At 38.8% G+C, this 25,175-nt stretch overlaps 1 protein-coding gene across 3 annotated transcripts in view; it reads right to left on the minus strand.

The window, feature by feature from the left end:
* The window catches only part of HS3ST5 (heparan sulfate-glucosamine 3-sulfotransferase 5), a 280,197-nt gene that overhangs the window by 88,953 nt on the left and 166,069 nt on the right, over positions 1 to 25,175 (minus strand). The window contains exon 3 of one of the 3 annotated variants that reach the window (XM_034669007.1): positions 18,055 to 18,163. The gene's annotated coding sequence lies outside the window, so the exon portion shown is untranslated. Of the gene's footprint in view, positions 1 to 18,050; positions 18,164 to 25,175 lie in introns of all 3 variants that reach the window. The other 2 variants (XM_034669008.1, XM_034669006.1) reach the window with 2 other exon arrangements.

The following is a 25,175-nucleotide window of genomic DNA, read 5'->3' on the forward strand; positions in this document are numbered from 1 at the left end:
ATCAAGTGAGCCCTCCAAGGTCTACCAAGCGGACAAGTCTAGTAGGGAATCTCTGAAATTCCTGGCTCAGCATTTCAGCACCGGTGTGGACCAGGGATGGCTTATTTCTTTTCTGAGTGGGAGATTTTATTGTAGTTGTCCCATTCCTACATCAACACTATATAGAGAGGGTCTGTGGGTAGAGCCAGACAACTTGACTGTTTGTTTATACATCACCAGAAAATGGCAAATATCTCTGGTCCTAATGGAAAAAGTTGTGCACGACTTCGCTGGATGCAAAGACTGGGTGGAGATTTGGCTACCCAGGGACAGTGGGTGAGGACTCCACAGACTACGCTTTCCAGCCTTCCTTGCCACTAGACATGGCCATATGACTAGTATCTTAGTAGCAGAATGTGAATGGAAGTGGTAGGTGCCACTTCCAAATCACTTACGTAAAAGAAAGCGGCTTACACTTCATTTCTGCTCCTCCATGGGCAGGAGCATTAGAAGCTTCAATTATGAAGATGAAGATGGCTGAAAACAACATGAAGGTTCAAACCTTCATGGGAAAGGGTCTCGGAATGACCTATGGGAATGGAGTCACCCTACCAACCTGGACTGGTCACTCCAGATTGTTAGGATGGTGAGAAATCAACCTTGTAGTGTATCTAAGCTTCTGTTGCTTGGGTTCTCTTTGTCACAGCAAATATATCCTCCTTTGTCCCAGTGCATGACATCATAACTTCAGAATGATTTTATGTAAGAACAAATATAAGCATCGTCTCTAGAGTAATTTGGATTTGAAATTTTAGTTCTAGGTACCACAGTCATTTTTTTTTCAGACATAAATTCTTAGGTCAGTAGGAGTTTGGTATCTGGGTATAGCACCATCCTGAAATTACATGTAAAAAAGTTTCATTTTCATCAACTATTCAAAGGTAGTTCCAAATGAGTTAAAGCATTCTTCAAAATCCTGGTACTTCTGCACCCTCCAGTACCAAACAGATAGGTTTAAAATACAATTCTCCTTTGCTGGCTAGAGGAACACACTGGCTAAAAGAGAAAGGAGACTTCTCATGCCAGGATGTTCTGTCCTGTGGGCCCAGGGTTATTTTGGAGACTAGAATTAAATTCTTCAGGAAGTAGGGAATGGCTAGTTATGTTTTTCTTGGCTGCCATCAATTACTCTTGTTGAAAATTAGTCTTTTGCTCGTTATTATTAGCTACATAGAATTAATTTGACAATAATTCCAATACAATGAGCTGCTTTGGATGTCCACACACACCACAGGATTCACGCAGATCTAGATGTGACATAGCCCAGTCCATACAACCATGAACATAAAAACACCATTCAGCTCCATTAGACTCCAGGTACAGCATAACTGTTGTTCTGTGTTTGCCTTCTAAGACAGGCTAATGTATGGAGATCTAGGAGCCCTTCTGACTGAGTACCTTAAAATAAGTATTTATCTCATATATAAGAAATTATACAAGGATGCTTAGAGAACATGGGGAAAACTGTAATTGGACCTATATGGAGGACTGGAGTAGAAAGTCCATTCCAGGCTCACTCAGGAAAGGTCTTATAAAGAATATGGGGGTACACAGCCATCTGGGTTCACTAGGAGAAGGTAAGGGGACTTGCATACTACAGTGTACAGTGCAGTAAAGAAAAAAGACCCAGAGAAGAAGGTAATACCTGAGTGTGAGAGATGTATTCAGTAATTACATTAAAACCCTGGAAGAGGGGTGCCCGGGTGGCTCAGTCAGTTCGTTAAGTGTATGGCTCCTAGTTTTGGATCAGGTCATTATCTCAAGGTCATGAGATGGAGCCCAGCTTAGGGCTCCCCGCTCAGCGTGGAGTTTGCTCCTCCCCCCCTTCTGTCTCTCCCCCTGCTCAGGCTCTCTCTCTCTCTCTCAAATCAATAAATAAATCTTTAAAAGAAAAAAAAAACCTGGAAGAAAGCATTGTTATTTGTGGCCATATTTATTTATTCATTTTAAGTATGGAGAAAAAAGCCCAGAAGGGGCACTCGAGGTATCTTAGATGAATTACATTGGAAAACTTTTGTGTGGGATATTTTCAAAGCTCAAAGTATTTTGCTTGTTTTTGAAAGTGGAGATTCTAGTGTAACTGGGAAGATAAACATCTATAATAGCTTTTCATCTTGTATTTTTTTACTGCTTTTTTAAAGCAGAAAGACACATATTTTCTTGCCCTTATAAATTTTAAACGACCATTTTTCAAGTCATTCAAATGAAGGCTGATTTAGATAGCATGAAGCACCTAAAAATGTTGATGATGAGGTATAAGTCTTACAAATTAACCATGTCCAGGCAGGAGTTTCTGGTATTGTTTATTTTGGGTACTATAATTTGACCCACAGAATAGCTATCTGAAACCATGTAATAAAAATCTTTTCCCCTTTCCAAAAAGGGGTTCCACTGTATTGGTTTTAAGATCAGATGTCAGTGTTCTTTGATCTTTGTTGCTCAGATGTTCTCATTATGTGGAACAGAATTCAGCAGGTGTTTGGTTGTTTATCCAGTAAAGGGGAAGGTGAGCTGGGATTAAATTGTTATGACATAGCTTTGTTTTAGCCCTGCTGAGTCTCACTGAATTTGGAATAATCGTGTTGCTGCAATAGCAATTTTGCTAAGTACAATAGGACACGGAAAAGCTTGGCTCGCAAACTAATGGGCTGCAGCTACCATCTGTGGGATTGAAACCAAATGCCTCTAAAAGAAATACTCATGAATGTAACTGGCCATCTTGTTGATTAGCTTTCTGGTGGACAGGATTCCAGTCACCTAAATGAACCAGCACAACCTTTCTCTGGAAGCCAATAAGTAGATGAATAACCATTTGCTCCTGAATAAGTATTTGCCCAATAAATTCCAATATACCCAAAGCCCCTTTCCAAGAAGACACTTATAATCAAATTATGTAAAATGTAGAAAATTATATCAACACTTTGCAAACTGTAAATTAGAACAGAAAAACATAAGTTCTCATGCCAGTGTTTATAAGGTCATTCTTTTCCAATTCAACACATTCCGCTCCACTTGTAGATCCTTCTCTGTGGCTGGGTTATCTGTAAGCTGGCAAGTTCAAATTTATGTTCCTTAATTTATCCAAAAGAAAACTTTGGTCTCAGTTGTCAATATTAGCACACAAGTTTCTATTTTTAAAGAAAAAGGATCCGTCTTTGCAAGTGCCCAATTGCAGGTCTCTCAGGGTACACATCTACCCCGCACACATCACTCTAAGACTTCAGGAACTGTGATTAAAACACCTACAGTGTTAATGTTTACTTTCAACTCCAGAATTTTAAGTTTTTAAGGGCATTATTCTTCACTGAAATCCAGTTAGAGTAGAAATTTTAGATAATGAAAAATAATTCTGTAACTACACCAGCTAAGGAAGAAATGATTTTTAGAAAGAAACGCTTGAAACTTGCAAGCAAGCAACTTACAGATTTACTTTCCTCATCTTTCTTCTCAGAGTTTCATCTTGCAGCCCAAGGAGATCCAGAGGCTGAAACGGATTTTTCAGTGACTCTGACAGATGAGAGGGGCTAGCATTAGCTCCCTTCTTTGCCTCTACCCACTTTCTTCATGTGACCCAACTCCCAAATGCAGGTGGAATGGCCAGTGGCTTGCCCCTTGATCAGTGAGTCCCCATCTCAGTCAGGAGGGATGTAGGAGCTCAGCACCATGTGCCCTTTGTTGCTAAGCACTTTGGCCAGGGCTTTTGATTGTGATTCCAAAGCTTCGTCTGTCTTGTCTTGACTTACTGGATCACAGTTTTACTAAGTGAATCTGCCTGGGAAATTGCCTTATAATTTCCATGCTGCTCAGTTTGCCCCGTGTTCTAGTCTCCTCTAAACCCCTCTTGTTCTACTTTAGAAGCAGTAGAAGGCTTGCTTCTGACCCCCAGCCAATGGTTGAGGTCCTATGCACTTGCTTGGGTATTTCCAGTAGCTCTATTTAACCTGTCATCAAAACATACCCTATTGCCCAATGTCTATGGTGGTGGTAACACGGTGGCTACTGTCATTAAGATACCAGGCTCTGGCTCCTAGTCTACACTTTCTCAGGGTACTTACACCTGATATGTACCTTCTTGAGTATGTTCTCTGGTGGTGGGGGAGTGCCAGGCCCTGGCCTTTGAGTCTGCCCTGCTTCAGTAAAGCTAACTGAATAATGTTCAACAATCCCCCATTAAGTGACCATAGGTTGGAATACTTATATATTCTATCGGAATTCTGTTGCACTTCCTAATTTTTCAAATGCTGTCTGTCTTATATTTTCATTGATACACTCATCCTTCCCACCCACCAGTTGGAAACTCTGCCCTCTCTTGATGGCAGGGATTATCTGATGTTCATTTTCATATTCATTTTCTCAACTGGGCAGACTCCCATCACATGATATCAATGGAGACATCAAGCTTTTGTCCTGGACTATATATTCTGTCTTATCTCACTCTAGTTAAACTCTTCTGTGCTCAGCCAGATATGATAGAAGCAGCAATATACTAAAACTACAAGGCCAGTACAAAACCTAAGTAATTTTCACCTCTGTTCCTTCTATTTCAAGTTTCTGGGACCCACTTTTCTCCTCTCGTTTTCTTCCATCAGATCAAGGGCTCAACTAAAATTAGTCATCATCACTTTGTTAATAGCCGCTACGTCATACTCGCAACAATCCTGCAGGCAGGGCACGATCAGACCCATTTTGCAAATGAGGAAGCTAAGACCTGGAAAGGTCAAGATCATTTTGCCTTCTGCTGTTCGGGTCCCTTCAAGTGGGCAACAGTGAGCAGTAAGGAATGACCCAGGGGGTCCGAAGGGGAGGGAGTGCACACAGGGTCAGGACGGTTCTCAGGGCATTTTAATTCCTGGCTCAGGCAACTGGGCTGAAGCAAAGGCAAATGCAGCTGCTAGAGGCTTGGGTCTTGGACCTTAGTCTATTAATGAAGCAGGGTGAGGTGAAGGGCAGCGATGCAAAGATCCGCATATTAAGGGCTGTATCTGGAATGGTTCATCTCTTGGCTGGCTCTGACCTTTTGCAGTGGACTAGAGAACCCCATGACCAGTTAGTGCTCCCTGCCCTGAGGGAGGAGAAGGGGGGGACAGCTTGCTTAATTTCTGATCTGCTCTTCTTGGATTCAGGACAAATAATCCAATTGGAACTATTTATAACTAAAACACACACACACACACACACACACACACAAAAGAGGGGCAAACTGGTAAAATTTGGATTGGATGTATTAAAGCAATATTACTTATAATTGTGATTTGCTTACCGTATTTGAATCTGACTGAAGTGGCTTACAGGGCCCTACAAAATAGACCACCGTGTCCCATTACCCGGCCTATCTGACTTAAGAGCTTGCCATTCTCCCTTCCCCAGTCCAACTCTCTTCCGGCTACAGTGGTCTCCTTGCTTGGGGGAAAGCAGGGGTAGGGACACATAAACACTTAGCGAGTTCTTGTCTCAGGCATTTGTTGGTCAGGCTTCCTCTTCCTAAGATGCACTTCACACATAGGTGGTCAGGGTTTGCTCCCTGTGGCCTCTGTCAAACATGATCTCACTTGAAAAGTCTCCCCTGACTGTATGCGTAAGAACACACCCTTTTCCTCCCATCCCCTTGGCACCCCCTACCCACTTAACTTTGCTTTCTCTCACCCTGCTACGCTTGTTACATATGTATTGACTGTCTACCTCCCTAACCCCCCAGGCCCACCTAGACTGACAGCTCCAGGAGGGCAGGCCATCTGTTTTGGTCACTACTGCTGACCCAGCACACAGAGGTCTGGGTCTACACCCTGGGGAATAGTAGGAACTCAAGAAGCATTTGTTGAATGAATTATATTATTATTATTATTATTATTATTATTATTATTATTATTATTATATTATTTTGTAAAATAATATCTCTCGTGCTTAACCTTAATATATTTGACTTGATTTATTATGCTTTATTTTTATACTAAACTAATAATGCTTTATTGTGTGACTTAAAGTATCTCCTTCGTCATCCTCTTTTCAATGTTAAGTGGCCCACAGTGACAGAAATAGGATGTAAATACATATAAAGAATAAAGGACAGGATAGCAAAGTGAAGCTTGTGGTGGAATTAGAAGACAAAATAATGTGTCTTCTGTTAACCAAGCCAGTGGACTCTATTCAGCAACTTAAAAAACAACAACAACAACAACAACAACAACAACAACAACAAACCAAAAAAAACACCACCACCACCAAACAAAATTACTACTCTTTAGTTCCATTAGGCATTTGTGGAAGAATGTGTGTTTGAATCCAGCTCTTACTATTCATTGTATACTCAGGCAAATTCCTTCTCTCTCAGGTTCTGACTTCCCTCTTGGTAAAATGGACATCATTGTAGTGTCCCCTCACAGGGTTGGCTCTCTGGCGAATAAATGAGATCAGACTGTACTGAGGTCCTCAGTCCAGTGCCCACCTATTCCATGTGCTCAGACCGGAGAAGAGACATTCACCGGGGAGGTGGGAGACAGGGGTGAAGGGCTCGCTTTACGGCCCGCCACACCCCAGGCCAACTGCTAAACAAGACAGCCGACTCCTGAGCTCTACTCTCTAAGCAACAGAGCCACTGTGGGAGGTGCCATGTCCATGAAAGGACTGATTATATCACACACCTAAGTGATCTTATGTATTTTTAAGAGGAAAATTCCGCAAACATTATCCTTTCCAAAGCTCTTTTTTTTTTTTTAAAGATTTTATTTATTTATTCAACAGAGATAGAGACAGCCAGCGAGAGAGGGAACACAAGGAGGGGGAGGGAGAGGAAGAAGCAGGCTCATAGCAGAAGAGCCTGATGTGGGGCTTGATCCCATAACGCCCGGGATCACGCCCTGAGCAGAAGGCAGACGCTTAACCGCTGTGCCACCCAGGCGCCCCCCAAAGCTCTTTGAACATGAATCTCACGAACTAAACTGGGCTTGCTGTGAAATGTGAGGATAAACACACCCCATATTTATAGATTGAACTAGAGGCAATGCTCCCACCTAGAGTTCCTACACCCCCCTAAACTAATTTGCTATGCTTTACCCTGGTGCCCCAACAGGAACTGCCTGTGTAAATGAATGAGCTGGTCTGGGTGGACAATACTGTAAATAACAGCCACTAGGAAAAAAATCCTGAAGAAAATTAATTTTCAACAGGGAACAGAGCAGGGAAAACAGAACTGTACTTTTCCTGCTTGTGATTTATAACATGTCCCCTCTTAACTCACAATAATGAATCACTGACTTTTCCTCCAGGAGTTTATCCTCTCTCTGAGTTTGACTCTGCATATATGTACACACAAGGACGGGAACTGTTTTTCCACTTGGAATTCCTCTATGCTATGCTTTCATATCCTATTCTTTCCAACATTAACAAAAATTGTTCACAAGGAACTTATCCAGAGAGAATTTCTTCCTCACCCCATCCATTCCTGTTTCTTTGGAATTTGCAGCTGAGTTTCATTAAAAGGCAAATTTCTAACAATTCTATTAGGGCATAAAATTCATATTCTTCTACAGAACATTTCTATAATTCAAAGGTAAATGTCAAACCAGTGAGGCACACCCACTAAGAAAAAAAATGATCGAAAGCGGTGTTCTGTAGTTGTTGTATTTTATAGTTCTGGTATTTAAGTCTTACAATATCTATTTAACAGGTCTTAGTGCAACTGTCTTACTAATAGAGCCATGTAACATGCTATTTAGTAATATATTCATCTGGAATTCCATCAACTTTTAGTTATGCTTCCATTTATTATTTGCACCCTAACTGGCTCAAAGCCAGCCTCTTCTTAGCAAAGTTTCCACAGATCTCCCTTGTTACTAAATCTGGTGGTTACACTTCTCAATACCTAGCTTCCAGGCCCTTCTCTTCTCTCTATAAACTGCTGAAGCATCCTGCCCTATGTCCCTGGCTGCAATTACCCATGTTAGTTACACCTTCATTTAAGATTTCTCTCCTGAACTCAAAGCTATTTATTCAATACTTACTGGTCTTTGGCACTTAGACAACACAGGCACTTAAACCTTAACATGCCCCAGTGGAATGCATCCATTTTCCACTTACGCCTTCTCTTCCTTCTACATTGCTTCCTTCGGTGACTGCTATGACTATTCACCCCATTGTCCAAGCTAGGAATATGGGATGATCCTAGATTTCCACGTGTGATACTTTGTATCCATTCTCTTCTCCCTGTTCCTATTGTGGAAACCTCAGACCAAGGTCACCCTCTACCCTGTTCACTCTCTTGACCTCCTAACTGGGCTTCCTCTGCCTCCTGTCCTGTTCCCATTCAATCTATTCTTCAGTGCGCACCAACAATGGTGTTTCTAATATACAAATCTGATCCTGACACTTCAAAGTCTGGTCTGACACTCAAATTTAAAACCATTCAATAGCTTCTCGTTACCCTCAGGATAATATCCAAAGTCCAAAGACCAGTTCATATGGCCTTAATGGACTGGTTCCTCCTTGCTTTTTTTAGCCTTACCTCTTTCTTCCTGACACTTTTCCTTTTCTTTTCCCCATACTTAGCCTTCTCAGCTTCAGTCCTTCTGAAAAATCTACCAGCCTTCTAATGCTGTTTCCACTGCCTGGTATGTTCTTGTCCCTGTATAATTCTTATTCCTCCCTTACCTGGTCAGCTTCTCTGCACCTGTCAACTGTCAGTGGAGTATTGCTTCCTGCAGAAAGCCTTCCAGGAGTGAAGGGCTCTGCTGTGCAATCGGTACTGTCTGAACCTCCCGTTCATGCCACATCCTACTGCAGTTTCACCACCTGAGGACTTGCAAAGTCCTGTCAGCTTTGTGTGCCCAGGGGTGCTGTCTGACCCATTTGTGTTGGAACAATTGGGTCTCGTGCAGGTACTCAAAAATATGTGTGGAAACATTAATAAAAGACAGGATAAAATCTAGCTGTCAAGTTCTAATTGACTTTCTAGCATGTCTGTCTACTCTCTGAAAGTATGAGCAACACTCTTTACTATCTTTAGACAGTGGTTGAAAGAATACCCCTCTTAAAATTAAAAATCAAACAACAACAACAACAACATCCAACAGTTACTGAGCACTATGTGCGGGCGCTGTGCAAAGAACTTCACATGGACTATCGTTTTGTTCTCACAGTGACCTATGTGGCAGGAGCCAAGATTATATGAAACCCCCAAAGCCCCCCCACCAAAGAAACCCCATCCAACAAAATGGATGTGTTCAACAAAATGTACTGCACATATGTTTTGTGTAAAATACCACAAGAGAAGTATCCACACAATCCCTGTGTTACTTTACTCCAGTGAAAACAACCAGGAATGCTGAAGAGTGGTATTGTTTTGCATTTGGCCAGTAACCACCATCAGCCTGGCAAGAAAAATGCTATATACATTGAAGAATATGATTGGGTAACCCAGAAAACTTTCCAGCTTTTCTGCACCAGACACTGTGAATGCTCAGGTTCATTAACAGTCAAATCCAGATGCAAATGCAAATCGAGAAATATAATGGAAAACCAAATAGCAGATTCTCATTATCTGCCTTTTGTGAAAATCTATGCCAATGCTCTCCTTTGTAAACAAGTACTGAATTACAGTATTTCAGGCTTGACAGAAACCTAGAAATTATTTACTTCAATTCTCCTCAAGTATTTTTAAGCTTAAGGTCCAAAGGAAAATAACTTCTAAGTGTAAGAGATTGCCAGGACTCAGGAAAACTGGTTGGCAGTATCTACGAAAGCTGAACCTATACCTATCTTGAGACCCAGCTCTAATACTCCAAGAAATATACCCAATAGAAATGCTTTTATTTTTCACCAAATGATACAGATGATAATGCTAACATAGCATTTTTTTTTTTTTGCAATAACCCCACCCTGGAATCAATCTAGTGAGTATCAATAGTAGACTGGGCAAATAAAAATATGGAATATACCATGTAGCATGAAAACGAAGTACAACTACATATAACCCTGTGGATGGATCTCAAAAACATGACGCCGAGCAAAAGAAGTCATACTTCTATGATATTATTTATACAAATTTCAAAAAACTGTCTAACCTCACATCTGATGTCAATAGTGAGAAAAACGGTTACAGGGGTGCGGGTGCTGGGGAGTGATCAACTGGAAGAGGAAATGCTGGAACGCTGGTGATTTCTGTCTCTTGCTTGGGTGCGGATTACACAGGGATGTTCACTTTGCGACAATCCATTGAGCTGTCTGCTTATTATATGTGCATCTTTTTCTGTACGTATGCTATACTTCAGCAAAAATCACACCCCTTTCCCCCCAAAAAGAGAAACTTTGGCACTGCCTGTTATCCATCTCCTACATTATCAAGAAACTTTCAGGCACAATGAGAAAAACTTATGAATGCTGTGAATCTTAATTCTGCTAAAACTAACATTTGCTTCAGTCATGTCAACAAAAATAAATACTTCAATATTGAAAACGTTTGCTAAAGAAACAAATGTGTTTGATGTGAAAACAAAAAACAGTGTTTCCTTTGGCAAGCATTTGTTGGATTGGAGGTAGCAAATGTAAAACTTCCAAGTTGTTACTGAATTTGCTTATATGCTCAGTTTACTCAAGGTTCAGAACTTTTGGGGAGTTCTATTTTTTTTAAACTATAGGGATAAAAATAATTATAACAAATAAAAAAGACTGACTTTCTAAACTGTTGCCGTGGCTATGTCCCAAACTACGCACAGTTGTGTAATGCGTGGCATATAATAGGCATTAAAAACATACTTGCTACATGAATAAAAACATAGTACACTGGGTACTCTTCAGACTATTTCTCATCAATCTTTGTCACAGACAGGTAAAATGAGTATTTTTTAAATACCTGGTAAATAGGAAATTACCTATACTTCTTTACTATTTTAGTAAACATATAATAGAGAATAATGACTGAGAAAAATAAATCTCCATCATAGTGCTAATTAATATTATTTACAAAACACCTGTAAATGATAGAACATCACTAAATGATTTATGAAGTAATAAATCATTTAAGATAAGAAAGTTTTATTAAAGAAAAACTCAGAAGTCATTAAGACCTTAGAAAAATGAACAAAAAAATCTCCTGCCAACTGCATTTAGGGAAAAAATTGAGAGTAGTATCACTCTCCCTGGAAGTCATCATATATTAAATTGGTGTCAAGAAAACCTTAGAAAATACTAGCTTTCAGGAAAAAAACACTTACAATTTATATTTTCTACTTTTAAGTAGTATATTCTTACTATGACTCTAAAATCTGTCCAAACCCCCCATTAACATTTTAAAAGAAAGTTCTCCAGTTCTTACCAAACAGAAATAAATAACACCTGACAACAGCATTAGGGAGCATAAACATAAAATTACCTGTTATTAAAAACTGAGCACATTTTTCTCAAAGAAATATATTACTCAGCTGTAAAATAGTATGTTTGCCATTCACACTAATGTTTCAACATTATGGTTCAATCTTCTAAAAAGCTGACATGGAAAATAATGGCTTAATAAACTAATTCATCATAATGTGCAAAAGAAACCGCTGGAATAAATTGTAATAACCTTTCAAAAACTAGCAGCTTTTAAAAGTATTAATTTCTACTCCAGATAATTGGAAAGGACACCTGGGTGGGTAGGCAATATTTTTTATGGGATTGCTCTGTCAGGAGCTCAGATTGTCTCTGGACTCAGCAATGATCATTTAGCACTAAATGACAGTGAATCTTGCAAATAGGTCTTCCTAGATGGTGTTTGCCATAAATTACCAAAGTCAACTCCCCTCAAGGTCAGCCATATGAGAGGGCAGGTATCAAACAGCCTTCGTGGAGACCCAGAGTGGTCCTCGGGTTTCTCATAAATGGACAATAGTTGTGTTGGCTGCCATAAAATCAACTTAATGGACTGACAACATAAATTACCATCAAACTTAGACAACATCCGTCCCTAGAAAACAGCTGAAGAATGCTTTTATATCAAAGCTGAAGAAAATGGATAACAAAATGCTTTGCTCTATACCAGATCATAAATATTTTTAACAATTCTAAGTGGGGAATGAATTAATATTAGAAACTACAATATGTTTTACTTGAGGCATTAAAAACAGCATCTAAGTAATATTAAAATGACACTTTTCGAAGTAACTAATATATATCATTGTAATGCAATGGACTGTGTGTGTGTGTGTGTGTTCTAGGTAAGAAGGCTACATTTGCCTGGCAGTGGGCAATTCACTAAACGTAGATAACTAAAAAGATTATTGACGCCTTTCTAGTTTTATTTTATCTCTCTAGTCCATTGGACCTACAGGAAAGAGATTCTTGAGCTCTCACACCACTTTGGATAAACCATTAATTCACTTTCTTTATGGCTCAGTTTTTCCATTTGTAAAGTAAAACAATTATTATACATCAACATTTCAAAGACAATGCAGTTAATCCTAGCAGGAAAGCACCAAATAAACTCTAAACTATTAGAGAATCATATTAATATATTTGTCAAAATAACGTATTCTGGACAATAAATGATTTTTGAAAGTCGATTTGGTAAAAACAAAACAAAACAAAAAACAACAGCAGCTGAACTAAGAAGTTAGAATTTTGGGGGTAAATTAAACATCGCTGTTTAGTTGAGTTTTCATTACTCGTCTAATTATGCTTCCATCCTATAACTGCTGTCATTATTGTTAGTAGTCATAGTAGTAGTAGTACAACATAAAGCTACAATTATTCTCCCAGGCATTTTTATAATTGTATTTATTATCTCTTGGAAATCACTGCAGATTTTGCTAAAAGAAATGCTATAGTGAATAAAAGCCTGGCATCCAATGGCATCTCAGGCCATGAATACTATGTATAATATCAATGAATTCCATATACTTTGTACACTATAAACGTTCCCATACAGAATGTAATGTTAGTATATTTTGTGTCTTTCTCTCCCACATCCGGTCATCACCTTCTCTCCTGTCTTTCTTTGCACTCTCTCTTGCATTTATTCTTTCCCTCCATGCCACTGTCACTTCTAGACTCACCTTAGAACTGAATTATTGCAGTAGTTCCTCTGGTCCTGTTCTCTTTCTACCAATTCATCCTGCCTACTCCTGCCAAGTTAATCTTTTTTAAAGCACTGTTTTAATTATGTCATTCTTCTGCTCAAAAATTTTCAATGAGTCCCCATCACCTGGAGGCCAAATGTCAAAGTGTTTAGCTAGAATCAAAGCCTTGGCTATCTGGCCTCACCTCCTTTTCTGATCTCATCTTTTCCAAACCTGCAGGATAATAAATGCATCTGCTGCTTGGCCACTTCCACCATGGTGCCCGCCTGGTGGGTTCCATCCATCCTCTCTGCCCAGCCAGTTGCCTGCCTTCTGTGAAGCCTTTTTCACTACTTCAACCCATAGTCAGCACCTCCAGCCATGAAACTGGAGCACTCGTTGTTTTGTGTATTAAAATGATTGATTTCACTGTTGCAATATGGCTCAACTTCAGTTTTCATTGCTTAACGGTTTCCATGTCTTTTCTCCCTAATTAATTTGTAAAACTCTTTAAGGGTAGGGGGTTTGTGTTCTTATTATCTGCCAATCTCCTTAGCATGAAGTTATGAAAATAGTTAGCAATCAGTAGACGCTTGTTTAATGACTGAAGGCAAAATGCCTCTCTAGGCTTCTTGCAAGATTAGCATGAAAGCTACTCAGTTGTGCTTACACCTTGCAGTCCTCCAGAGCAGCAATTTCTGTGTGTGGGGCAGTTTTCCCAAACCTAATAAATCTGTTTTCATCTTTAAGTTCTTAGTGAAATTCTGGGTTATTAAAGATAAGCTGAGCACATGAGATTTATAATGCTAAAATATGATTTTAATGTAAACTTGGGCACCATTAGGATAAACACAGACTGGTACATATTCATTGAATTAATACTCATTTTCTGAAAGTTCCTTACCAACAGAAAGCTCGGTGACTCCTAAACAAAACCAAAATCATTCTAAGAATAAATTCAGAGAAAAAACAGTCAGTATGCAGCAGTGCAGTCTTTATCTTATAAATCAGAAATATATTTTAGCTTATAATATTCAGCAGAAAGAATATGGATTTTGGAACTCATCAAGACCTGGGTTGGCATCTCCATTCTGCTGCTTACCTGGTGTGCCATCTTGGATCACTCAATGCCTTTGAACTCTAAAATTCTCACAAGGCAAATGAAAATGTTAATATCTGATTCACTTGCAAAACCTGAGATGAATCATAATTCTTATGAGTCTTCCCTCAGGTACTACCCTGCTCTGTATTAAAGAACCCACATTGTGCAGACAGAGTGGCCGAGTGGTTAAGGCGATGGACTGCTAAAGAACTCAGATTCATGAATATATTTTAAGTAAAAGTAGGAAAATTTCCTCCATTATATTTCACTACTTTGCAGAAAAACATAATTTGATATTATAAATATTATTCTTATAAGTAATATTTGTATAATGATTTATAGTTTACAAAATGCTTTTATAACTTAAGACTATGCTCTAAAAATGTTCCCCAAATTAGTCACTTTTTGCTGTGATTACTCCAGTCATTACTCCGGCAACCCATTCTATCATCAAGATGTTTAATAATGAATAATAATGATAAACTTCAAATATTAAGGCAGCTACTTAAAAAAAAAAGTTAAATGTGTTATTGTCATTGGCCTATGTTTTTTAGAAATACTTGGCAGTTGAAATTGGTTAGATGAAACTGAACAACCGGCCACAGATTCTCCATCTCAGCAGTGGAGGTCTTCTGCAGACAGGCTTTAACAAAAGATGCTTAGAGAAGTGGTTTCTTAATTTCTCTTTGACTTCTTGAATATTGTTTAAAGTATCAGTTAGGTTGCCTGTTGTCACTGAGTTAAAATACAATTTTTAAAAAATCTGGTAGGTGGTTTCTGGAACTTACCAGGTAAACAAATGAAAAGAAAAAAAATATGGGTAACTTTCTTATGTCTAAATACATGGATTTGATCAGATGCTGAGATTAATGACTTATTATCTAAACTCAGTAGGAATGGATTTAAATGCTAAAGAATGGAAAGCACCTTATAGTTCATAAGATTAAGTCGTGTCTACTAGCATAGTAACTTAACTGAAGCACATACTTAAAACTCATCAAATACATTTCTTCCCTTGCCATTAATTGCTCTGAAAAACTTCTGGACAGATCGCTTCAAGAAGCAGCAGGCTAGTTCCCACTGAAGCCCCTGGGGTGTTTCAGGTCCTCGCGTACTTTGAGAACCAAGTGTTTAAGGACAGCATTCCTCTTCATCCTTTAGATGAGTAGCCTGCCACACAACCCTTCTTTACACAAGGTATACAGCTCCTTATGCAACAGTCCTCATTTCCACTGTTTTAGCCTCTATTCAGTCCTTGGTTTAGTGATTGGGGCCATTATACTTATATTTTAAAACATGATGTGACATAGTATACGGTAAGTGCCACTTAGTAACTGACAACCGAACAGAACTGGACTGGCATCACTACTAGAGCAGTCTTTTCTAGATCTGCTTCCAAATTCCCTACACAGGCATGGCATTTGCTTGTTTTTGGCCTTGGCTTTCGTTCATAGCCTCTACCTTCCTCCTATTACCTGCTAGGCATATCGAACCACTTGGGGGGCTTCTAAACTGTTTCTTTCAGTGTCTATTTTTTACCAGACCCATTAACTGGAACTTATGTTTATAGCATCAATGATAATTTCAAAGCTATTTTACAAATAAAATATTTTGATCTTCATGATAAGGTGACATGAGATGAGGAAACAGGCATGAAGAGGTTATCTGATGTGCCTGAGTCACTTGAAGCTAGTGTCAAAATAGAGTACCTCCCTCCTGACTCTGATTTTGGTCTCACTTCACCCCCATTACTATGTCACCATTTGTTGGTCTTTGGATTAGACCTGTGTTGGGAATTCCTTCTCATCAGTTGTGTGACTTTTAAATATATTGGTTAAACCCTGAATTTCAGCTTCCTTGTTGGTAAATGGGGGATAATAATACCTACTTCATAGGGTTACTTTGATAATTAAATGAAATAGTATAAGTAAAGTAAAAAACTTAGAATAAAGTAAGCGCTCAGATTACTCTGTAATCCAGTGGTGGGCCAGGAGACCTGAGTATATTAATGTAACACCAGGGTGACAGCGGTTCATTGAACTAAGGATTTATCAGTCATCTACTATATCCCAGCACAGTGCTAAGCACTACAGATGCACAAAAGAAACAGCAGCAGCCAAGGAACTTTGGCCGTAACAAGAACCAGACTTGATTTCCTAGAAAATACAGCTACTCCAAGTGGGGCTAGTCTGCCAAGTTTAACAGGGCTTTTTGCAAATTCTCCCAAATAATTTTAAATAGAATAAAATGATTTAAAAGCTTGTACATGTTAGAGTTTACTCTTGAATGACACATTCGGCCAAACCCCAAAGTGTTATGTTTGTAGGCAGTGGTACTGTGTCTAGACCATATTGTGACATGGGGTGAGGAAGGGAGAACGGAAGAGCCAATCTCAAAGGGACCTAGGAAAGAAAGGTTTAAAAGTGTGTGAGGTGTTTCTGCTTTGTTTCCATGACTTAAGTCACCTAGATGATAAAATACCCTAGGGCAAAACTACCCATTTGGTATTCTCTCTATCCTCCTCCTTCAGTACCTGGGAAAGAAATATTTCTTGAGTTGAATTTTAGCCTCTGTGTCAAACCAGACAAACAAAAAAAAGGTAATTATGATTCCACTGCATTTGGATTAGCCCATAAGAAAAGTATTTATATTCAACTAAAACACTGCATGTTGAAAGATTTTTCAAGATCAAATCTAGTGAAATTTCAGCCTAATTTGGCTTAAACTATACATTTCATTATTAGCAACAGTAACCCGGGTGTGAGGCAATGTGCAGTGTGCAACAACCCAGGGTTTAAGGTCAGACAAGTTGGCTCTCATTCTGCCTCTTGTGATTTTAGGCAATGACCTGACCTCTCAGGGCCATAGATTTCCTCTTTTTAGAATGGGAATAATGCGATCTATCTTACAGCATTATTGAAAAACTTAATTGAGATGGACTATTACATGCATACATTGTAATTAATAGGTAACAATTTTTGAGCGTTCAGTAAGTATTTACACTATCCTAAGCACTTTTTACTTAATTGATTTAAACTTTACCATAACTCAAGGGAATGGACGTAGTAGTTATTCCCACTTTAGACATAAGGAAATTGAGGCACAGAAAGCTTTTTTTTAAGAACCTTGCCTCGGTCAATTACCCACCGGCTGAGCAGGAACTCAAACTCAAGACTCTGGAAGTCTAGCTGCAGATCTGCATTCTTAACCATCTTGCTTTGTTGCCCTGCTCCGTCAGGGCAGCTTGTTACATGCCCACTTCTCCTCGCACTGGATTCTGGTACAAAAAATGCAACAGATCCCACCTCTCCAGAAATAGAATTACACTGAGGACACAGGGCACATGCATAAGGAGAGACAAAGTCATACATAACACAAGCTGTCAAATGTCAGAGCAGGGTATGACCACAAGTTCTATGGTGGTTTGGAAGGAAGGACATCATTGGGATGGAAAATCGGCACAATTTTGTAATGTAGGTGGAACTTGACTTAGGTCTTGGAGAAAAAGCAGAATTAAAACCAGGAAGGAGGATTTGGGAAAGTTATTTCAGATAGTCGGGATAGCAAGGACAAAGGCTCTCTGTGTTTGGGAAATAAGGCTTGGTATCAGTGGGGAAGGTTTCTATATGGGAACACTGAGACTGGGGAACAAGAGGCACTTTAAAGTCATTTTTTAGAATGTTTGAGAAGCCCAGAGAGGAGGGAGGACCTCCTGTGGGAGAGCCACTGGGGATGTCTGAGAGGCGGTGTGTCTGTGTGCCCAGGTGCCATGCCATGCCAAGGAGTGCTTTCCAAAGGCTGATGAGATGGCAGATGTATAATGCATGGGGTGGGAGTCCTGAAAGTTTGATAACCGATAGCACGTTAGGCCTCAGTACACATACCTACATTCACACACCTCTCAATGATCCAGCAATGATTATCTGGTTGGTGGATATTCCATGGCCTCTTCTCACCTACCTCCCGTCCTTTCCACTTGTTCCCTGCTTGTCAGCACCTGGGGGTGGAGACGGACACAAAGTGATTTCCCAGTTAGTCTATTATTTTGTTTTAATCATCATTTTTTTGCTGCTCCTTAGTAGCTGTGGTTAAAAATGTGTAATGGGAAGAAGTATATTCTGGATGATCAGAACATTTCTTTCTTTCTATCTTTCTTTCTTTCTTTCTTTCTTTCTTTCTTTCTTTCTTTCTTTCTTTCTTTCTTTTTCTTTCTTTCTTTCTTTCTTTCTCTTTCTTTCTTAAATGGTACTTTCAGTGCCTTTATTAAACAATTTGCTGACAAACAGCAGAGCTCACATTTGAGCCTAACCCTGGAATACATAATTGTTAATTCCCTTTGATTAGAGGTGGACTTGTAAATTGGGGGGTACCCACATGCACTTTCAGATAATGTTCCTGCAGCAGAACCTTGTTTCTGATCTGGCTGTTGAAGTTTTTAGGTGGGTTCCTAAAAGGTTAAATGTACTCTCCTTAAAGATGCCCACATTGTGTATCTCCAGACTGCCTTTTATAGCCATATGATGATTATCCGTACAAATCATTTTTACCTTTGCTACTACTTGAACATATTAAGCACTTGCTGCTGCTTCCTAAGTTGAATATAGAACACTAGGAGACCTGAGTAATTCTCCAGGTTTGCCTCTAAAACTAAAGTGCTGTATTAGAGAGACTGAAAAAGAAAGAAAGAAAGATGAGAAAACGAAACAGATTGCAATGAAACAGGTTTGCAATGCACTCTTTTTTTTTTTTAAGTAATATGTCATTGTTATTTTCAGGCTATTATTAAGAGGATATATGACATCTAAATAGATTGTAGAAGCCCAGTCCCAATACATCATTATCACTAATATATATTTGCAAATAGTAGACATAAAGATTATTCTAGTCCAAAATGGCCAGAATATTCATCTTTTACGCAGACACATTTTTTAAAAGTTTTGCTNTTTTTTTTTTTTTTTTTTTTTTTTTTTAAGATTTATGTACTTATTTTAGAGAAAGAGCAAGAGAAGGAAGTGCCTGGGTGACTCAATCGGTTAAGCGTCTGCCTTTGGCTCAGGTCATGATCTCAGGATCCTAGGATCGAGCCCCACATCGGGCTCCCTGCTCAGTGCAGAGCCTGCTTCTCCCTCTCCCTCTGCTGCTCCCTGTGCTTGTGCTCTCTCTGTCAAATAAATAAATAAAGTCTTAGAGACAGACAGACAGAGAGAGCAAGAGCACATGGAGGGAGGGGTAGAGAGAGAAGGAGAGGGAATCCCAAGAAGACTCCACACTGAGCTCAGAGCCCAAGGTGGAGTTCGATCCCAGGACCCTGAGATCGTGACCTGAGCTGAGATCAAGAGTTGGACGCTTAACCAACTACGCCACCCAGGTGCTCCCCACCACACCTTTTTCAAGAAAAAGAAAAGACTTTAAAATTGTATACACTTGGCTAATAGCCAGCTATCAAATGTCTTGTATCTCTTCTCTGATTAACGCATTTTCATACATTATTTCCAGTTCTTCCACTTGAATCCTTGTCCATTCTCCACCTCACTATCCCAATACTGCCCAAGCAATTCCAGAGTAACCAGAGAACTAGTAGAAAAAAGTACGTTTGATTATTTCAGGACATGGCATACATGAGTAGTGCCTACTTATTAGCCAGAAAACCGGATCCATTGCTGTTGTGAGAACTTCTCCCATGCTCATAGGCTGCTGACTTCCACATAAGACAAAGCAAAACTAAGCCTCAACCACTTTGCTTCTCAATTTGTTTGAGAAGCTAGAATTATTTCTAAAGTTCCCAAATAAACAGAAATCATTATAATTATGAATAATTAAAATGCTAAACTCAAGAGGGCACTCAACATTCGTTACATTGCAGAACTCATCCCCTAAGGGTAGTACCTTCAATTAGTTCAGTTTTTACAACAGAAGAAAAATGTGACAATCAGTAATAGCAGGTATTTAGCACAAGGAATAAAACAAGCTAACATGCCTTTAAATCACTCTATCTCAGCCAGCAGAGGCACTGTTCGCTTTTGGGTTTTTAATGTCTGTATTAATTCCAGGATACAGAAAAGCAGTAGATGGCAGGATAGCAGAAACACATACTGCCTTCAAAGTGCGAGGGAGATGCACTTAAGCTTTATTCACTATTTGGGATAGATTAAAGTATAAGGTTATCATATAACGGTAAATAGTTTTAAAAGAGAATCTTTCAAAAGATATTTTATATCGATCGATATACTCAATCTACATACAAATGTTTATTAAGCACTTAACCATGCATCATGGTTTATGCTAAGTGATAGTTACATTGCAGTATAAAAACTAGCCAATGGTTATTTTTTTAAACATATGCAAATTACCATATAGAAAGCTGAACATAGCAATATATTTTTATATTCTTACAAATATAAAGTTTGGAGTATACAGCTACTATATATAAAATGAAGCTATCCAAAGCATATTCCTCATTATTCTTGAAGTTGTAATAAATTATTTTAATTTAAAAAATTAAATCACAAATTATTCAGATTTTTCCTCAGAGCCTCCTCTATAAAAAGTATATATTTTTTTCTTATAAAATACATCCATTTTTTTTGCAGTAATAAAAGCTATTACAATTATTAGGGTTTTTCTTAGATGTTTATAGAAGTCAAATACATGTCATGTTGGATATGGTTTAGCAAAGAGTAACTATAGTTTTGTAACTAAGAGACTGTAGCAAAGCAGATTTTTTTTGGTTCTGAGTCAATTTCAAATGGACAACAATGACCCAAGAAAGGGTTATCTTTTACTAGCTGCCACTTTGGGGAGATACATTTTGTCTTCATTTAAGTAGAGGGAAGAATTCATTAGAAATGTGGTGCTAGTAGTTTCAGAATGATAAATCTCAAGTTACCAATTCCACTTTTAATGATTAGTTGCCTGAGTCTTGTTTTTAATTAAAATGGTTCTTTTAAATGCTTATATTTAATTTACACATAATTAGCTAAACCTCAACGTTACTGCTTCATCCACTTTGAAATTAATTAATTTATAAAATAGCTCAAAAAGTGCTGTAAAATTCTAATATTAAGATAAATCAGGATTCCTCTGCATCTTGTGTTGGTTTCAGTTGTAACTCACAATGAGCCACTGGTGGTAGGTATGACTGCAGGGTATCTAGAATAGCCAGTATGTAGTACAACTAAATATTGATATGTCACTGATGTTTCCTTTATTACATATGATATGTACTTTAACTTCTTAGGTAATAACAGTTTATATCATCAAGGAGATGCCTGTTTTAACTTTAAAGGGATCTAAATTTTATAACCTAATTTTGGCTTTAATACATGTAGGAGAAACCACTGTTTTTAGCAAATGAATCGTAAGTGTGTAACGATCGGTGTAAAAAAAAGCCTTCCAGTCAGTCTGATAGTGGAACCAGAACGTGTTTTCAAGGAAATGTTGTGACTTTAACTTCTATTTAAATACACAACATGGTTTATATACCTAGGAACCCAGAGAGAGCAGGTGGTATGCAGGAACAGTTTTTCCTGGCTTACAGAATATGAGGAAATTCTAACCACCCGCAATAACCCTTGAAATGGGCTTCCTGGTGCAATGAGGAACTACATCCATGAATATTCTGCTCCTCGGTGTGCTGTGCTAAGCTGTGCAAATCTATTAATTATATTGCTACCATTTACTAGTTACTACGTATGTGTGGGCACTGATCTAGATGCTTCATGAGCTGGTATCATCAGGCTCATTTTATAGGTGAACAAAGCGAGGCCTAGGGAGTCTAAGGCACCTGCCAAGGGCCGCGTAATTAGTAGCGATAGAGGCAGGATGCAAAACCTCACACTACGCTCTGCACTTCAGTGTCCCAGCTCACCAACTCAGAGCTCTAAAGGAGGCATTTTCAGTTGTGAGATGCTTACAACCACCACCACAACCATAACAAAATACCTCTCCCTTGCAATAATAGCGTGAGTTAATTAAAAGATGAAGGCAACACATTTGGCTCAGCTATTAGGAATTACAATCTATTGCTCCCAATATTAGTCTTCTCTCATATCAATATACACAGAATTTTCTCGTATTTTATTAAAACCTGGCCTGGGCCTCCTACTCTCCAATGAACGCTTCTAGTGGGGGAATCTGTTCTTGCCATTCTCTGATATTAGCTCAAACCTTTTGCATCTCCCCTCCCACCGTTGAGGAATTTTAATTCTGAACAGGCTTAGCTCACACACGAAATGAAGTTACATAGAACGTTTCTCTTCTTTTCACACTAGTACAATTATGTGGCATTCCAGGATGCCTTAAGCTGTACGGTATCTCAATTACCTCAACTGCCATCTGTTTCTGTTTCTTTCAACCCTTCTCCCTGGTACCCTAAACAATGAATGATATGCCCACTCAAGAGCTAGACTTAGTGCATTCTCTGCCGAGGATGGGGGTAACATATATAGCTATCCCTCCTATTTCGATAAGACGGTAAGAGGTTGTGATCAAAGCCAATTATCTATTGATTTTCAGTTTAACATTCCAACTATCCACCATTGTCTTAATTCTGGAAATCCTCAGAAGATCCAAAGCATTGGATCCATCACAAATTAATCATAACGGGGAAGTACTATTTGAGGAATGAGGAGGGGTAGACACATCTGCTTTGTCAATTTTGCTAAGGCCTTTAAATGCCATCTGTTTTCCATTCTTTTCTGGCTACCATCTTTCCCTAGGTTAAAAGATTTTAAAATGACTGCGGAAAAAAACCTTGAAAACTGGTTTGAGATTTTAATTTTGTATTTCATCTGCCAAATAGTGAACTACGGTTAGCCTCAGCAAGTGTTCCTAATAGATAAGGGAGTTGTTGCTTCACATATAATTACATTGAATCTAGTGGTAGACATAGCCAACCACATCATCTTCATACTATCAAAAGTGCTAGTAAGTCTGAAAGGCATCCATTTTGAGGAGGGTCTAAGCTGCTTTTATTTTACTTCAAATAAGGGTTATCATGGAATAAAACTGATAATTCTTTGGAGGAACAATTTTTGGAATATAAAAAAAAGTATGAAAGGGTAAATGAAACTGACGGTTGTGACTGGCAGTAAGTTCAGGCATTTTGTGTTCTTTTGTGTTTGCTTTGGAATGTTAAACAGGTCGGGTTCTTTGTAAAAGAAAACATTTTATTCAGAACATTCTCCCATGAAAGCCCTCTTTGACAAAGTGTCATTTTTTGATATATTAGTACATGTCTGCCCACATTTTATATTCAAAAAAGGCAAGCAATGTTTTAACAACTTTTGACAAGCGTAGGGATTTAAACTCGCACAGAATCGACTCTAAGTGTAATGCTATAGCCTGTTACATTTTCTGTTTTGTACTTCTTCCTGGAAGACCACATTTTTAATTATATCAATTTCTGGTTAAAAAAAAATGCAGAGAAATTAAAGGTGTGTAATTAGAATAGGAAACATTTAAATCATCAATAAAATATGTTTAAAGCGTAAAATTCAAAAATGTGTTGAAAAAAAGAGCTGCAGAAACAGTAGTCAGTGAATTATAAATATGTAACAGGAGCTAGGTCAAAGAATTTTCTAGAAAACTAGCCAAGGAATCTCAAAAAATTTAGCTACCTCTTAGTTTTACTTACAGGTTCCCTACCAGATCTTAACTTTCAGAATCAAATCATCCTTTGTTTTTTGGCAATGCAGGCTCTGCTCACTGAAAACTTTGCTTGGATACCCAAGGGCACCTCAAGGCAACAAACTGCCTTCATCCTGTGTTCCTCTGACTGTGACCCTGCGTGACTGCTCTCCGGCCTCCTCTGTCTCTCCTCCACCCTTGCTCATTCTCTTCTCCCTCCGCCCTTGCTCCTTTGTTCATCTAGAGCTTCTTCCCATTCCCTGAATATGTCAGGTTCTTGATCCTCTGCCTACCTCACTATCCCAATTGCCTCAGCTGATTTCTCTTCTTTTTGATCTCAGCTTAGAGGTCACTTTCCTCAGGAAGATTTCTCTGACAATTCTCTCTCTGGGTGTCTTTTCTCTAGATCCAGTAGAACCCTGTTCTCTCCAATCTAAGTCCCTGTCATACAGTGATGTTACCACCTCCTTGTTTTCCTGGGTGGTCAACAGACTGTAAGCTCCATGGAGGATAAGACCATGTCTATCTTGTTTACTGTTGAATCTCTACTGCTTAGACAAGTACTTGGAACAGTCTAGATGCTCTCAAACACTTTGTTAAACAGTTTAATGAATCATTTGAGTGAAAAGTTCATATATAACCAATATATACTTTTTCCCTTTTGGTGATAACACACATTGTTATATATAACTACTTTAAAAAATATATTAATTTATTTGAGTTGGCATGTGTTAATGTTAATGTTCCCATTCAATTATGTCATCTAGCTAGAAAAACAAGTTTCACATTTTGGTCCAAGGGCTTTCTTTTTTTCTTTCTTTTTTTTTTTTTTAAAGATTTTATTTATTTATTTGACAGAGATAGAGACAGCCAGCGAGAGAGGGAACACAAGCAGGGGGAGTGGGAGAGGAAGAAGCAGGCTCACAGCAGAGGAGCCTGATGTGGGGCTCGATCCCATAACGCCAGGATCACGCCCTGAGCCGAAGGCAGATGCCCAACCGCTGTGCCACCCAGGCGCCCCCAAGGGCTTTCTTATACCACTTCTCTCTACACAGAAAGTACAAGGTGAGTAACAGGAGCCAGGGAAAACTGTTACACTCTGGAATGCCATGCTTGGATTTGAGTTTAAGATACAGATTTCTAATGGCAACCATAAGGGTAAACTGAAAGGGGCCAAAAAGGATTTATGGAGAATAATGTACAACATCTGAAAGAACAGAAGGCCTTGCTTTATACTGCTGTGTCATTATGATGTGGTAACTTGCTTGGGGGGGGGGCGGTATGCCGTGACTGGAAAAGGAGAATAGTTAAAATCAGGACCTATTAGTGAGTCAGGGGAATGGAGCTAGAGGAAGAGGGCATCTTATGAATATTGTTATTAG

This window comes from Ailuropoda melanoleuca, chromosome 10, assembly GCF_002007445.2.
Source record: "Ailuropoda melanoleuca isolate Jingjing chromosome 10, ASM200744v2, whole genome shotgun sequence".
Lineage (NCBI taxonomy): Eukaryota > Metazoa > Chordata > Mammalia > Carnivora > Ursidae > Ailuropoda > Ailuropoda melanoleuca.